This window comes from Ovis aries, chromosome 17 (assembly GCF_016772045.2).
Source record: "Ovis aries strain OAR_USU_Benz2616 breed Rambouillet chromosome 17, ARS-UI_Ramb_v3.0, whole genome shotgun sequence".
Lineage (NCBI taxonomy): Eukaryota > Metazoa > Chordata > Mammalia > Artiodactyla > Bovidae > Ovis > Ovis aries.
In genome coordinates, this window is record NC_056070.1 from 9,326,405 (window position 1) to 9,343,835 (window position 17,431).

Consider the following 17,431-nt stretch of genomic DNA (forward strand, 5'->3'; position numbering starts at 1 on the left):
CAAGCTCATGGACTGTAGCCCACCAGGCTCCTCTGACCATGGGGATTCTACAGGCAGGAATACTGGAATGGGTTGCCATGCTCTCCTCCAGGGGATCTTCCCAACCCAGGGATCGAACCCAGGTCTGCCACATTGTAGGCAGATTCTTTACCATCTGAGCTACCAGGGAAGCCCAAGAATACTGGAGTGGGTAGCCATTTCCTTCTCCAGGGTATCTTCACAACCCAGGAATCAACCCAGGGTCTCCTGCATTTCAGGTAGATTCTTACCAGCTGAGCTACCAGGGAAGCCCCTCTAATATCTTAGTTAATATAAAGTTAGCACTTTAGCAATATGTGAACTGTGAACTTCCAGATGTTCAAGCTGGATTTAGAAAAGACAGAGGAACCAGAGATCAAATTGCCAACATCTGCTGGATCATCGAAAAAGCAAGAGAGTTCCAGAAAAACATCTATTCTGCTTTATTGACTATGCCAAAGCCTTTGACTGTGTGGATCACAATAAACTGTGGAAAATTCTGAAAGAGATGGGAATACAGACCACCTGACCTGCCTCTTGAGAAACCTATATGCAGGTCAGGAAACAATAGTTAGAACTGGACATGGAACAACAGACTGGTTCCAAATAGGAAAAGGAGTACGTCAAGGTTGTATATTGTCACCCTGCTTATTTAACTTATATGCAGAGTACATCATGAGAAATGCTGGGTTGGAAGAAGCACAAGCGGGAATCAAGATTGCCGGGAGAAATATCAATAACCTCAGATATGCAGATAACACCACCCTTATGGCAGAAAGTGAAGAGGAACTAAAAAGCCTCTTGATGAAAGGAAAAGAGGAGAGTGAAAAGGTTGGCTTAAAGCTCAACATTCCCATCACTTCATGGCAAATAGATGGGGAAACAGTGGAAACAGTGCCAGACTTTATTTTTGGAGGGCTCCAAAATCACTGCAGATGGCGATTGCAGCCATGAAATTAAAAGACGCTTACTCCTTGGAAGGAAAGTTATTATCAACCTAGATAGCATATTGAAGAGCAGAGACACTACTTTGTCAACAAAGGTCTGTCTAGTCAAGGCTATGGTTTTTCCTGTGGTCACGTATGGATGTGAGAGTTGGACTGTGAAGAAAGCTGAGCGCTGAAGAATTGAAGCTTTTGAACTGTGGTGTTGGAGAAGACTCTTGAGAGTCCCTTGGACTGCAAGGAGATCCAACCAGTCCATTCTGAGGGAGATCAGTCCTTTAGTGTTCATTGGAAGGACTGATGCTGAAGCTGAAACTCCAGTACTTTGGCCACCTAATGCGAAGGGTTGACTCATTGGAAAAGACTCCGATGCTGGGAGAGATTGGGAACAGGAGGAGAAGGGGACGACAGAGGATGAGATGGCTGGATGGCATCAATGACTCAATGGACATGAGTCTGAGTGAACTCCTGGAGTTGGTGATGGACAGGAAGGCCTGGCGTGCTGCGATTCATGGGGTCGCAGAGTCGGACACGACTGAGCGACTGAACTGAGCTGAACTGATGGATGATAAATTCCCAAGCCATGGAGTTTTAGGGTTTTAAAAATGGGTAAACATCTAGTATAACATTCTTATCTGTCACAATGAGAAAATGGAGGCCTGGGAAAGTTTACCATGTTGTCAGACACCCATGGAAGCAATTCTAGAATTTATCCCTACGGACTGGAGTCTAAGTATCATTTAACAGCACCATGTTTCTTCCTTGAATGTAATTTCCTGGAGACTTAGCTCTTAAAAATAGCTTAAGAGTAGCTGCCTAAAATATAGGGCTCTGTACTTTTGTCAAAATGTCACTGTTAATAATTAACTGGGATTCTGGTTTTATAAATGACTGCAGAGGTCGTTATTGTTCAGTCGCTAAGTGGTGTCCGACTCTTTGAGACCCCGAGGACTGCATCACGCCAGGCTTCCCTGTTCCTCACTGTGTCCTGGAGTTTGCTCAAGTTACATCCATTGAGTCGGTGATACCATCCACGCATGTCATCCTCTTACAGAGTTAAAGGATTACAGAGGTAAGGGAGGCCAGAAAGCAAAGAATAAAGAAAGAGCCTAGTTTGCAGTAACATTTTGCAGTAACGGCAAAAATTTCAATGCATGGGGATAATGTCACTCTATTACATGTCTTCATGGTTACTCTGATGCAGGTGAATGAGGGTGGAGAGATGTTTGGTGGAAAACATAAAACAATCCCCTTCCAACCAATAAACAAAACAGCTCAGACTTCTTTTCATGTTTACCTGTTTAGGAGTATTTCAGCTACCTACTCTGAATCTTGGGGTACCTAGCCAATGTCCACATTACAAATTGAGAGTCAGAAATAAAAACCCTGAAGAAAAACATTTAAGAGAACCCGTAGAGGATGCAGCTGGTTGCCCAGCCAGCACACCAAACCCATAATCTCCCTCAATTTGTGAAAGAACTCCATATTTGGAAAAGGCATCTAAGTCCTCTTGGCCTGAGCAATGAAATAAGGATGAAGAGATGCACTATTTCTATTTTAATTTAAAAAAAAACAGGTAGGACACAGCTCAAGAGTCCATTTTTGGAAGCTGTACTATGGGTAACAACTTAAAGCTCTTAATACATATTACTCTTGTATTGTTGTTTGTTGCTTGTTAAACGCTACATTATTATTCATTCTACCTGAAATGTCTCCTTATACCTCCTTTAATACCCACCAAGTCATCATGCCTAATCTTCAGTCATTTCCATTAAACTCTCTGAGAATGTTTTCCAAGGAAGCTGAACATCTCTTCAAAGCTTCCTTGGAGGTGAAACTCTGACAGTTATTTCCCATTCCTGTGGCCTGCCAGGAATAAATTTCATACAGGGTTGCTTCAGAGAGGCTTGATAGAGCAGTGCGTGCGTGCGTGCGTGCGTGCGTGCGTGTGCGTGTGTGAAGGTGGGGTCTCAAAGGCACAACTACCTGCTTCATAAAACTCTGAGAGGCCTACTAGGTTTCCAGTATTTCCCTTTCTGAAGTTGATTAACACCTTTCACAATAATTATCCTCAATGAGTAAGGAGACTAACATAGTAACATGTTACGGCTATAAATATTGCAATCCAAAGTGGTTTTGCAAAAAGAATGCACTTTTAATAATTCAGCCAAAACTCTCACAATTCAGATTTTTCTCCATTCCATGAATGGGTCCACCCCCTTCATACTCTGGCTCATGTCCAATTCTAAGTTAGTAGGTGTATTACTGTCACAAGCAAACAGAGGAGCCCAGTCACTGTAACCTAAAATGGCAAAAAAAAAAAAAAGAAAGAAAGAAAGAAAGAATGAAAAAAAGCAGGCCAATTTTACATAGCACTTACAGATTTTACATCCTTCCAGAAAGTAAAGTAACCTGTATAATATCAGGATGAACTGAAAAGGCAGAAAGGCAGAGGACCCTTCTGAAATCAAAGAGGCAAACCTATCTGAGCAGTCTCAATATTGAACAATGCGTTATTTTGGACAAAATAAAAACTATCCCACCATGGCAAAGGAAAGCAACTGGCATGAATGTTGAGAACATTACATCTTATTAAAATTCTCCTAGCTTTTTTTTTTTTTTTTAATCTCTGAGTTCTGAAATGGAAGCTGAGTTGTTGGAATACGTGTACGGTTCTCGATGGCTTCGCTTCCTTTACTGTCAGGACAGCAAGGTTTTCTGCCCATGTTCCAGCCTGGAGATTGACATATTGCTGCAGATCTGACCAAACCACTCTAAAACAACAGAAAGAGAAGGAATACATCTCCGTCAAGATCTGGTACTGACCAGTTTACCTAAAACCCTAAGCTTTCTTTGGATCGCTTCCTGCACAACAACAAAATCAGGTTTAAAATGTGCTTTGTACAAAATAGCAACCTTTGTTCAAAAGCTGGATTTGTAACCAAGAAAAAAAAAAAAAAAAAACCTCTTCAGAGAGTGAACCAGTCAGCTTAGTTCATGCTGTGAATATCTTTCTTATGCAAAGAAAAGCATGAACACACTAGTAATGAATTACAACATTAACTTCCCTGTTTCAATTCCAGGTTCAACAGAGTTGTAATTACCAAGGGAATTCTCTTAAAATAAGGGGCAGAGAAATAGGTGGTTAAAAAATCATCTACAAATACATTGCCATGAGGATAAAAGAAGAACATAAGGGGAAAACGAAGTAAAAGAAGACACAAGGACATGTGAGGTACAGTTTAAAATATATAGAAAAACATTTAGAGAAAGAAATAAGATTCTAGTTCCAGCCTCTAAGATCACTGAAACATCTAGAGACGATCATCATTTCTCACACCTGAATCCTTTCTCTTAACAAAAAGTAAAATAAAATCTCAGCCACAGTCAAATTCTTTGGAAAATCTAAATAAAAAGTCTAAAGGAGTCTTATTTCATAGGTTAAGTCTCTCATCCTTGGAAAGATACTGATTATCTGACCACTCCCCAAGAGGGCAGAGACCAATTCATCTTTGTATTTCCAGAACCTAGGAGAGCGCTTGGCAAACAGTGGGCTCAATCCATGCTAGGGAGATGAACTCAACTAAATAAGCTGGACTGTAGAGCAGCCTGAAGACCCAGCGCCCCTTGGGTCTGGGGAGAAAGGCATGCCTTCTGCCAGCACCAGTGCCCTTAGTGCAAGCTATTGCAACATCGGAAGTCTTAGGGCTCACTTGTCTGGTGCCAATGACAATACCAGTGCTTACCAAACATGTTATAATAATAATTTTACGGGACTCACAGATTTCTGTCTGTAACTCTAAACCTGCTCCCAACGTCCAAACACCAGAAATCAAGCTAGCCAGTCGTATGGCCAAAATAACATCTGTGACTGGGGCATGAGGGTGGACTAGAGCCTGGACCTTCAAACAGCCCTCCAGAGTTTTCAGTGGGAGCCTGAGTCGGGGGTGCAGTCCCGAAAGAACTGTTCTCCATAAAAGAACGGTAATGTTTACCTTAAACTACCCTCTTTTTTTTTTTTTTTTTTTTTTTTACTTCCAGGAGATGTAACACAGATTGCCTGTAACCATAGTAATCAGTTCAGCTGTGAGAGCCCTCATTTATTCAAGGCACAGAGGCAGTATAGGAGAGAAAACAGTATTACAAATAGGAACAATAGAGTTTAATTTCAGATGCCAAAACACGATTGGCTCAGTATTGGACTCCTAGCCATAAAGGAAGCACATTACACTTTCTGGGTTTCATCTGCTCTCTCTTGGTCCTCAAGAGTAAAACGAATTTCAGTTGTATCCCAAAATCATGATTAACTTGTTCCTAGGACTATTTTGAGAGTGATATAGAAATTTGGAGAAACATTTCTTGTCAACGCACTGTGAGCAGGAGAGCTGAGATAACATGTCAAGGGCCATACAGCAATGCCAATGGACACTAAAAAAAAAAAAAAACACTTTTGATGCAGTTTTTTTTTTTTTTTTCAAAATAGTATCCAACTTCCCTTAGTTAAGTAATAAAAGATGGGCTCTACGGTTACTGCTGCTTCTATTTTAGTCTCTTTACATTCCTGGAATTAAAAATACAAAATCTTATGGAGGCTGCTTTACCTATTCTAGAAGTTGAGTGACAGAAAATATATTCTTGATTTTCAAGGCAATTACTTGTGACTTATTAGTTAGCTAAATTTAAGTGAGTCCAAAGTTTGTGGACTGTTCCCTAGTATTTTCACTGCTGCTGCTGCTGCTGTATTTCAAAGGTACATAGATATCAAACATTGAAAAGAAGAGGAAACTACAACACAGTTTTGCCATCTACGAGGCAAGCACTGCTATTTTCTCAGTTACAGAGTTCCTACCACGTGCAAACAAACCGATGGCGATGGGCAGACATGTACCCCAAGCTCCTACTCTACATGTAAAGAGATGGGAACTATATAAAGATGTTACAAAGATCTTTATTATGAAACACTTCAGCGGAGAAGGGAAAAAGTCATTGGAAGCCACGAATGAAATATGTTATCAAAACAAAGCCTTCAGAAATAATCAGAAAATTATTAAAGTTGTTACTTTTAGCTTAGTGATAACTGAGTCAGTGTGACTGAAGTGTCTAAAATTTTCACTGCAAAAATTGAGGCTTCATAAAGCTCTAAGTTGGAGACTACTTCACTTCCCTAAAGCTCAGTTCATCTATCATACTTTCAATTCAAAGAGGGTTTCAAAATAATGAGAAATAATTTTTTAAATGCACTAAATGTCTGCTTTGTTTTTCCTTTTGGTCCTATGCCTCTCACTAAAGCTTCTTTACTCAAACTTCTTGGCCTGGGCTGTAAGTGACCACCAGCCAGTCCTGGTGGTTAGTTTGTAAGGTCTTAGAAGAAAACAAATTCAAGACAAATTTTCTCCATGTCCACTTGAAAAAGAAAGGTAACAGAGCCATCCACAATTTGCTTGTACTCCTAACCACAAGAAACCATCACTATTTTAAAATAATGGTGGTTGCTGTTTCCTTAGAACTGAAATCTACTATGACAAAACATTCTTGCTAATGCTGGTTATCAGCTACTAAACAAGAAAATGAAGGGACACGCTTCATACCCATCCCTTTAACTTTCAGTAAGCCAAAACCAGCCAGGAATATGACAATGCCTCACTTCTTACTCCACAAGAGTTTCTTCTCCTTGCGTCAAAGGAGCCTGGTGTTTGTTACTTTCCTACTTAGCCATTTCCTTATTTATTTCCATATTCAACTTTGCATATACTAACCACGGTTTGGTAGCTATCCCTGTAAACTGAATACTTCCAGGCATCCTTTCTATGTGAAGTCTTAGTCACATTACCATCCAAACCACAGCAGCTCTATGCCCCCATCTTCATAACGCAGGACTTCGCACTGCCTCACCCTACCTCCAGTTATTCCTAGGTATCTCATGATGTTCTTCTGAGTACTTAGAACCTGTCTGCCGTGTTCCCACCCCCGCCTCGGGCACCCTGACACAACCGGTTCCTGACGCCCTCTATGGAAACAGCAAAGTCCCAGCCAACAGCATGCATTGTTTCCAGAGCCACCGTATCTGGGGAACCAGAGCCACTGGTAAGTGTTCTGTCTGAGGAGACTGAAGTCCCTGCTAAAATCTGTTCTGCCCCTACTAGCTCTTTCCCTTTCTCAAAGGGGCCCCAGGCCTATCTTTCAGACCAAGAATGTAGACTTTACAGCAGTCCTGTCTATCGTCTTTCTATGTACAAAGCTCATTCCTTGAGCTTTAGCACACATACACACAAAACGAAAACAAAATCAACTTACAATCTTATAATCTCCTGAAGGAACGACAGCCCACTGGTCCAATAAAGTGAGACCTGCAAAGGTGTTAGTAGCTCAGTCATGTCCAACTCTTTGTGACCCTATGGCCTGTAGCCTGAAAGGCTCCTTTGTCCATGGAATTCTGTAGGCAAGAATAATGGAATGGGTTGCCATGCCCTCCTCCAGAGAATCTTCTTTCCAGGGATCAAAACCTAGTTTATTTATGTATCACATATATAAATAAATCTATGTATATACAAAAAGATATGCATGTGATTCTTTACCACCTGAGCCACCAGGGAGGCCCGTGTGTGTGTGTGTGTGCATATATGTGTGTATATATATATATATATATATATATATATGCATGTGTGTGTATATATATGTATGTGTATATATATATGTGTATATATATATGAAAGTGAAAGTGAAGTTGCTCAGCCGTGTCCGACTCTTTGCAACCCCGTGGACTGTAGCCTACCAGGCTCCTCTGTCCATGGGATTTTCCAGGCAATAGTACTGGAGTGGATTGCCATTTCCTTCTCCAGGGGATCTTGCCGACCCAGGGATCAAACCTGGGTCTCCTGCATTGTAGACGACGCTTTACCACCTGAGCTGCCAGGGAAGTATATAAGCACACACATATGTATATTTTAGGCATACATATTATATACAAAGTGAAAGAAAGTGTTAGTTACTCAGTCATGTCTAACTCTTTGCGACTTCATGGACTGTAGCCTTCCAAGCTCTTCTGTCCATAGGATTTCCCAGGCAAGAATATTGGAGTGGTTTGCTGCTCCCTTCTCCAGGGCATCTTCCTGACCTAAGGATCAAACCCAGGTCTCTTGCATTGTGAGCAGATTCTTTACCATCTGAGCCACCAGGGAAGCACCTATTATATACAGGCTCATATTACATATACTAGTGAAAGTCGCTCAGTCATGTCCAACTCTTTGTAACCTCATGGACTGTAGCCCATCAGCTCCTATGTCCATGGAATTCTCCAGGCAAGAATACTGGAGTGGGTTGTTATTCCCTTCTCCAGGGGATCTTCCCAACCCAGGGACTGAACCTGGGTCTCCTGCATTACAGGTAGATTCTTTACCAACTAAGCCACCAGGGACAAGGCCCATATATCATAAAGCATGGACTGAGTATGACAGTTCAAAGTAATGAATAGCTTCAGATGGAAACATACTCATATAGCCAAACTTGTTAATTAGACTCACTACTGCCCTTAGCTATTTCCATCTGCAGCTATTAATTTCTTTGAACTATCATATATGGACAGGGGAATCTGGCAGGCTACAGTCCATGGGGTCACAAAGAGTTGGAGGTGACTGAGCAACTAACACTTCACTTCAGGCAGACCTGGTTGGCCTAATTGATTTAAACTGAAAAACCATTTGGGCTTCCCTGGTCGCTCAGACAGTAAAGAATCTGCCCACAATGTGGGAGACCTGGGATTGAGTCCTGTTTGGGAAGGTCTCCTGTAGGAAGGCATGGCAACCCACTCCAGTGTTCTTGCCTGGAGAATGCCCATGGACAGAGGAGCCTGGCAGGCTATAGTCCATGGGGTCACAAAGAGTCGGACACAACTGAGCGACTTAAGCATAGCACACCGCTTTTAACCAAAACCATTTGTTCATCAATCATTATGAGGAAATATTTCAGAATACTGTAGCTACAAACACTTGCTATGGGGTTGATGAAAAAAGGCTAAAACAAATTACCTACTAAATGCTGAGAAATAACATTTTGAAAAGAAGGTATTCACTGAACAAAACCTTATAGGCCATCTATTACTTACCAGGCATTAAGAACACAAAAAGGGGATTCTTATGGCTGACTCACATTGTCATATGGCAGAAATCAATGCGACACTGTAAAGCAATAATCCTCCAATTAAAAATGTTTTAAATATTTTAAAAAGGTGGAAGAAAAGGGATGAAAGCTACAGGACAGGCCTGAAAGAACATGACATCTGCACTCAAACAGAGCTGGGTTCAAGAGTGCTCAAGAGACACAGGTATGGCCTTGGAGCTTCTCATCATCAGCACAGTGTCGCACAGATGCCTGTTATCAATTCACTGTGAGTAAGCCTTTACTGAGTACCTGCTGTATGCCAGACATTGTCCCAAGTATTAGGATTACAGCAGTACACTGGAAAGAGCATCTCTGATTTAATCAGGCTTATATGATAGTGCAATCAACCAGGCCAAAGGAAAGGTCTCCATGCCCTGTGCCACTTCAAAAGATCTTATGCAAATATTAATGTATATCTTTTTCATTTAACTGAAAAAAAAAAAACAGATTAAATTAGGCCAGTATCCTAACCTAGGTCACTAGTCACTCCAGTTGGAGGCAAGATGCTTTGGCACCTTAGCAATATTTATCTCGTGTGACCCTTTGTTCTGCTCTCTGCTCTTTCCCTCAATCAGTTGCTTCTACCCGTGCATACCAATGGCGTTTGCTCCTTGCACACACTTCTGTGTAGACAAACTATGGTGTGTGTGTGTGTGTGTGTGTGTGTGTGTGTGTGTGTGTGTGTGTGTGTGTGTGTGAGAGAGAGAGAGGGAGAGAGAGAGAGAGAGAGAGAGAGGGAGGGAGAATGGGAGAGAGCCTATGAGAATGATGAGAGTAATCTACATTTCTTTGAAGAAACATAAACTTATAGCTAATTATTCAAAATTTTTACATTCAGAATCTTCTCTTTTCAAGCCTTCTGATCTTCTTGTGCTCCAACAGCTTACTTGAACTCCTCTTTTTTACTATTATTGAGGTAAGAGCACTTAACATGGGATGTACCCTTCTAACAGATTTTTTAAGAGTAATTTAGGAATTACAGGAAAGTTGTAAAAAAAAGTAGAGGACCCATAGATCTTCCAGTCAGTTTCCCATATTATCAGTACCTTACATTTGCATGGCACGATGTTTACAACTAATGAACCAACATTTATATATAAAGTTTATACTTTGTTCAGATTTACCCAGTTTTCCCAAACACCTTTCTCTGTTCCAGGATCCTTTTTGTTGTTGTTGTCAGGATATTTTGCTATGTCTCCTTATTTCTTGGCTGTGATAGGTTCTCAGGATTTTCTTGATTTTGATGATCTTAGAGTTTTGAGGAGCAATGGTCAGATTGTCTACAGAATGTTCCTCGATTGGAATTTGTCTAAGGTTTTTCTCATGATTAGCCTGGGGTTTGGAGGAGGAAGACCAAAGACCACAGAGGGGAAGCATCATTCTCCTCGCAATATATGAAGAATACTTACTGCCAATACGACATCACCATTGATGCTAACCTAGATCACCTGTGTGACTTGAACCAAGAGCTCTTTATTTTATGGAATTTTTTAAACCAATTGTTATATCTGTATTCATAAAATCACTATAAAGATATTTCTGGAGGCAGTCTCAAAATAACTTATTTTCTCCCAAAATTCATGCATTCTTTAATTTTCACTAGGAAAATGCATGGAATATATACTAGTCAATGCCAGACACTGAAGCTATAGGCATAAAAAAAGATTCATTCCTACTCTTAAGAGCCCTTGATCCAGCCTAGCAAGAGAGAAACTCGTGAAAACATAAATAATGTCTGCTCTCACCACCTCTATTCAACATAGTACAGGAAGCCCTTTCCAGAGCAATTTTTTGGGGGAAAAAAAGAAATAAAAGGTATCCATATTGGAAAGAAATAAATGAAATTATCTCTGTTCACAGATGGCAAGATTTAAGACACAGAAAATCTTGAAGATTCTATTTTAAAAACCTGTTAGAAATAATAAGCAAATTCAGCAAAGTTGCAGAATACAAAATCAACACTCACAAATCAATTGTGTTTCTTTATACTAACAATGAATAATCCCTAAAAGGAAAGTAATAAAATTAGATCTTTTATAATAGCATCAAAAAGAATAAAATACGGTAGAATAAACATAACTAAAGAGACAAAAGATCTGTACACTAAAAACTACAAAGCATTGCTGAAAGAAATAAAGACATAAACAAATAGAAAGATAGTCTTTGTTTACAGGTTAGAATACTTAATATTGTGAAGATGTCAATACTACTTGTGTCAGTGTGGTGGGGCCTTAACAAAGTAACACAGACCATGTGACCTAAACAACAAAAATTTATTTTCCCCCAGTTTTGGAGGCTGAAAGTCCAAGATGAAGGTGTCAGCAGGTTTGGTTTCTCGAGGCCTCACTCCTTGGCTTGCAGATGGCCACCTTCTTGCTGTGTCCTCAAATGGCCTTTTTCCTAGAGTGTGCATCCTTCTTTAAAGGACATTAGTCAAATCTGAGTAGGACTTCACCACTGTCATCTCATTTAACCTTAATTACCTCTTTAAAGGCCTTAACTCCAAGGTCAGTTACAATGGGAGTTAGGGCTATAATACATGAATTTGGGGAAGACACAGTTCAGTCATTACATTACCCAAAGTGATCTATATATTCAATGCAATCCCTAATTCAATGACATTTTTTTTTGTAGAAACAGAAAAAACCATTTAAAAATCCATATGGAATCTCAAAGGGGCCCCAAATAGTCAATTTAAAAAATGTTGAAAAATAACAAAGTTTGAAGTCTCAAATTTCCTGGGATTTAAAACATATTACAAAGCTATAGTAATCAGAATAGTATGGTACTGGCATAAAGACAGACATATAGACCAACGGAATAGAATAGGGAACCCAGAAATAAACACTCATGTATATGGTCAAATAATATAAGACAAGAATATGACAAGATCACTCAGTGGGAAAGAATAGTATCCTTAACAAATGTTGGTAGGAAAACTGGATATCCACAAATCAAAGAATGAATGTGGAGCCTTACCTTATTCCATATATAAAAATTAACTCAAAATGAATAGAATACCTAACTGTAAGATCTGAAAAAGTAAAACTGCTATAAGAAAACACACAAGAAGGGTTTTGTGATATTGGATTTGGCAATGTTTTCTTGGATGTGTCTCTAAAAGCACAGACAACAAAATCAAAAACAGACAAATGGGACTATATCAAGATTAAGCCTTCTGTGCATCAAAGGACACAATCAACCAACAGAATACACAGACTATGGAATGGGAGAAAATATGTGCAAGTTGTATATCTGATGATGAGTTAACATCCAGAACATACAAAGAACATCTACATCTCAACAACAAAAAGGGAACCATTCAATTCAAAAAAGGGCTAAGGACTTGAATAGACATTGCTCCAAAGATGATATAAAAACTACCAACAAGCTACGAAAAAATGTTCAACATATCTATCAGGGAAATGCAATCATATATATGTTGTTCTGGGGGAAGAGGGAATCTCTTTCTTGGACAGAGTGACCAATGAGCTGATTTGAAAGATAAACAGAATTCTGCCAAGCAGAAAAGGAAGGAGTCCCCAGGAAAAGGGGAGAGCCTGTGCAAAGCAGGCCTATGTTCATGGAACCAGAGGTAGTTTGGTTCCAGAGAAGTTGCAAGGAGGAGGATGGAACAGTGGGCCAAGAGTTTGGAGGAGCCCAAGGGCTTAGTGAACAGCTTTGCCATGGCTCTTTCCAAATGCTGGAGGGAAAGTACTAGAAGGCAAGCATCGACAGACTCCACTTCTGATGCAGGGGTGACCAACCAGTCAAATGACATTTTCTGGAGAGTGGGGGACAGGGCACTCACTGCAGTGCCACACCTCTCCCTAAGGGAAGGGTCTGTGCCTCTGCTCCGGCCGGCTCCTGATCCGTCTCCTCTCTCTCTCTCCCCTGTCCTGGCCCTTTCAGACACACATTCATACGCATGCCACCACAACTCTCTCCCTAAGAGTGGCCAATCCAAATAGGCCAGACTTTAGATCTGGCCCATTTGACTCCTTTTCTACAGCTTGGCAGTAGATGGAGAGACATCAGCTATGGCTCAGGAATGCAGCAGCCTACTCTACTGTTATCAGAAGGCATTCCTGTGGTTACGCTATTCCTGCTTATCAATGGCCCTTGAAAACGGAGTCAGCAACTGAGAGGAGCCAGAAGGGCCTCCTTGTTAGATGCCTGACATGCACTGTGAAACTGGCCTGGATCTAGCGGGACGCTGCTGTTTCTCAGAAAAGGCCCTGCTCTTGGCTTATATGGACACTTTAGCTTAAGATCCCACTTCATGGGGTTCATACCCAGAGACATGACCCTCTAATCTGTTTGTATGAAAATTTCCCATTGATACCAGTAGGACCTTCTCCTAAAACATCACTAGCCCTAAGACATAGTCAATGAAGTCTGCACATTTTTATTAGAAAATTTAAAACTCAGAACATTCTTCGTGTTCTCTTTCATCCCACCTTATTTCTTTTGTCTCCAAGTTCTGGAAATTCTAGAATATAATACATAATGCATATGTAATAATATATAATATCTGTCATAGTATTCTATCATCAGAATAGAGTGCAAAATCCTCAGTCTAGCATGCAAGTCTTCTTAGGATCAGGATGATATCCCCTCTCTAACCATACCACTGACCCTTTGGCACTTGTTGCATCTTTCCTAAACTACCAACCAGAATGCAGCAATCAGGTCATGTTCTCTGCCATTGTTCTGCCTTTGCACATGCTGCTATTCTCTTGGATTCTTTCTTACAGGGTTTTTTTTCCTACCTACCTTGATCTTAATAACTCCTGAGCTACCTGCTCCATCTGTTGGAACTCTGAGACAGGTATCCCTCATTCATGCGCTTAGTCCCTCAGGTATCCTCTGTATGGGATATATACGTAAGCATACTGCCATTGTCTGTACCCCTAATCTCACTAACAGGGACGGATCTCTTTTTCTGGAGGATTGTAGTTCCATGTTAAACGCACCAGCTCAGCCCTCCTGCTCTGCCATCCACAGTGGGTAGATTTTCATCCTCAGAATGATCACCTTATGAATGCATGACAAATCTGAGGAACCACATACGCATTTCAGTGTCTCAAATGAAAAGGAAGAAGGCAGCAGGTGGAGAAGGGTTACTACTTTTTAACTGAAGAGGGGAAAGATAGCCCCTCAGAATTCTTCATGGGCCTCCTGGGCCAACACTTGTCCTATGGCTTCCCTCACAAGGAAGTTTGAAAAAGCAAGAATGTGATTAAGCAGAAAGGATTGTAATAACTTGTCCAATTATGATTCATTTCCTGGAGATGGTACATGGCCTACCTAAAAAACTTGGGATTTTGTTAGCCAGAGAGAGACCATAGCTTTTGGACAGTCAAGTCATAGCATATGCCACACTTAGATTTTGCAAAATAAAAATGTTAAACACACTCTTGAATATTATACCAACAGGAAGTAAAATACAAGCAGCAAGTAAAATCATACGTGTGGTAATAAAATGTTATATTTATTTCTTGGGGCTCAGATGAGTGTTGTATTCCATAATATCTCAAATTATCAAGATATGTTTAAGATGGTTTACACATACTTATGATGAGAACAATATACAGAAAACAACACAAGGACCTAACTTCATAGAATCACATGCATTTAAAGCCCTGATTATATAATACAGATCAGAAACTATCCTTATGGGCTAATCAGTTAGTTTTGATGTATGTGTTTAGAAGTTTGACATAGCCTTAGTGACAGGTTTGGGAGGAAGAAAGTTGGAATTACCATAATTATTGTTTTCATTAGCCACATATTTAGAAAAGATTTGTTGCAGGTGTTTTGTGAGTGATGTCTCTAAAGATATTCAATCTCCAATTGCACATCAAGCAATTTCCACAGCAATGCATAAAGGGTATGGTCAGAAATGATTCTGGTACATTTCTTTTATCCTGTTTCTATTGAAATTATTTCATCCAGTGCTAAAGTAGATTGAGGCGAGTTAACTCAGATGAGTGCCCTGGATGAGTAAAGATAGCATCATGAATTGGGTTTGTCCATGTGTCAATGCAAACTGCTCCCTGATAGCAAGGGAAAATAACAGCTTCCCCACCCACCTAAGTACGGCCCTACTTCCCTTTCCACTCTCCTTAATCTATCCATTGTAGCTGTTTCAAAAGACAAGAACATTCATTGGCCCCTGGGCTAATAATTATCTCAAGGTTGGATATGAGTAAAACCTTTAGTGTGCCAGCTTTGGTAAGGATTAAGGGACACAGGCAATGGCAACCTACTCCAGTACTCTTGCCTGGAAATTCCAATGGACGGAGGAGCCTGGTAGGCTGCAGTCAGTCCATGGGGTCACTAAGAGTCGGACACGACTGAGCGACTTGACTTTCACTTTTCACTTTCATGCATTGGAGAAGGAAATGGCAACCCACTCCAGTGTTCTTGCCTGGAGAATCCCAGGGATGGCAGAGCCTGGTGAAACAGAACCAGGTCTTGTCCTCATTTAAGAAAAAGTGCCTTCCTCTCTACTCCATTTTCCCTTAGAAGACAACGGGGAACCAGAGAAAGGCAGAGGAAAAAGGCAATTTGGGCAGCACCTGGCCTAGGTTCTCCACAAGGCCTTGCTTGATCTCCAAGAAAATGAACAACATGACGTTCAAAAAAAGTACAGATATTGATAAAGTGCCAGACCTGATCTTCTATGCATATATATCCATTAGAATTTGTTCAGGTAAGTGTGGCAGGGCAAGGGCTAGGTTTGAGAATTCATATATCATCGAACCAATTATTGTTTCTCAACCACTCATTCCAAACTCTGTCCTCCCTAAAGGCCAGACATCTTGTAGTATATGTCCTTGATTAAAAGGACAAAAGGGGAAAGTCACATAACACTCTGACTTAAAGAACCATGTACAGATAATGCAATAAAGAGAATGCAGTTTAGCAATCCACAGATCTGAGTTTGAATCTTAGCACAGTTACTTCCTAAATCTATGAATTTTGGTAACGTATTTAGTTAGACTCTCTGGGTGTTGGTTTCTTTACTGAATTTGTAACACTCAACTCAGGAATTTATTAATAGCATTAAATGTATAAATGAAACAATTAACAGTTTATAAAAATGGTCTGCTGCTGCTGCTAAGTCACTTCAGTTGTGTCCGACTCTGTGTGACCCCATAGACGGCAGCCCACCAGGCTCCCCCGTCCCTGGGATTCTCCAGGCAAGAACACTGGAGTGGGTTGCCATTTCCTTCTGCAATGCATGAAAGTGAAAAGTGACAATGAAGTCGCTCAGTCGTATCCGACCCTCAGCGACCCCATGGACTGCAGCCCTCCAGGCTCCTCCGTCCATGGGATTTTCCAGGCATGGATGATCTTATATGCCAAACAGAAACAGAGACACAGATGTAGAGAACAAACACAGGGATGACAAGGGGTAAGGCGGTGGTGGGGACGGAGTGGGAAGAATTAGGAGATTGGGATTAACACATACACACTACCGATCAGTCAGTTCAGTTCAGTCGCTCAGTCCTGTCCAACCATTTGCGACCCCGTTGACTGCAGCACGCTAGGCTTCCCTGTCCATCACCAATTCCACAGCTGTCTCAAACTCATGTGCATTGAGTCGGTGATGTCATCCAACCATCTCATCCTCTGTTTTCTCCTTCTTCTCCTGCCTTCAATCTTTCCCAGCATCAGGGTCTTTTCAAATGAGTCAGTTCTTCACATCAGGTGGCCAAAGTATGGGACTTTCACCTTCAGCATCAGTCCTTTCAGTGAATATTCAGGACTGATTTCCTTTAGGATAGACTGTTTGGATCTCCTCGCAGTCCAAGGGACTCTCAAGAGTCATCTCCAACACCACAGTTCAAAAAGCATTGTTTCATCGGCACTCAGCTTACTTTACAGTCCAAGTCACACATGCATACATGACTAATGGAAAAACCATAGCCTTGACTAGAAGGACCTTTGTTGGCAAAGTAATGTCTCTGCTTTTTAATAAGATGTCTAGGTTGGTCATAACTTTTTTTCCAAGGAGTAAGCCTCTTTTAATTTCATGGCTACAGTCACCACCTGAAGTGATTTTGGAGCCCAAAAAAGTAAAGCCTGTCACTGTTTCCACTGTTTTCCCATCTATTTGCCATGAAGTGATGGGACCAGATGCCATCATCTTCATTTTCTGAATGTTGAGCTTTAAGCCAACTTTTTCACTCTCCACATTCACTTTCATCAAGAGGCTCTTTAGTTCTTCTTCACTTTATGCCTTAAGGGTGGTGTCATCTGCATATCTGAGGTTATTGATATTTCTCCCAGCAATCTTGATT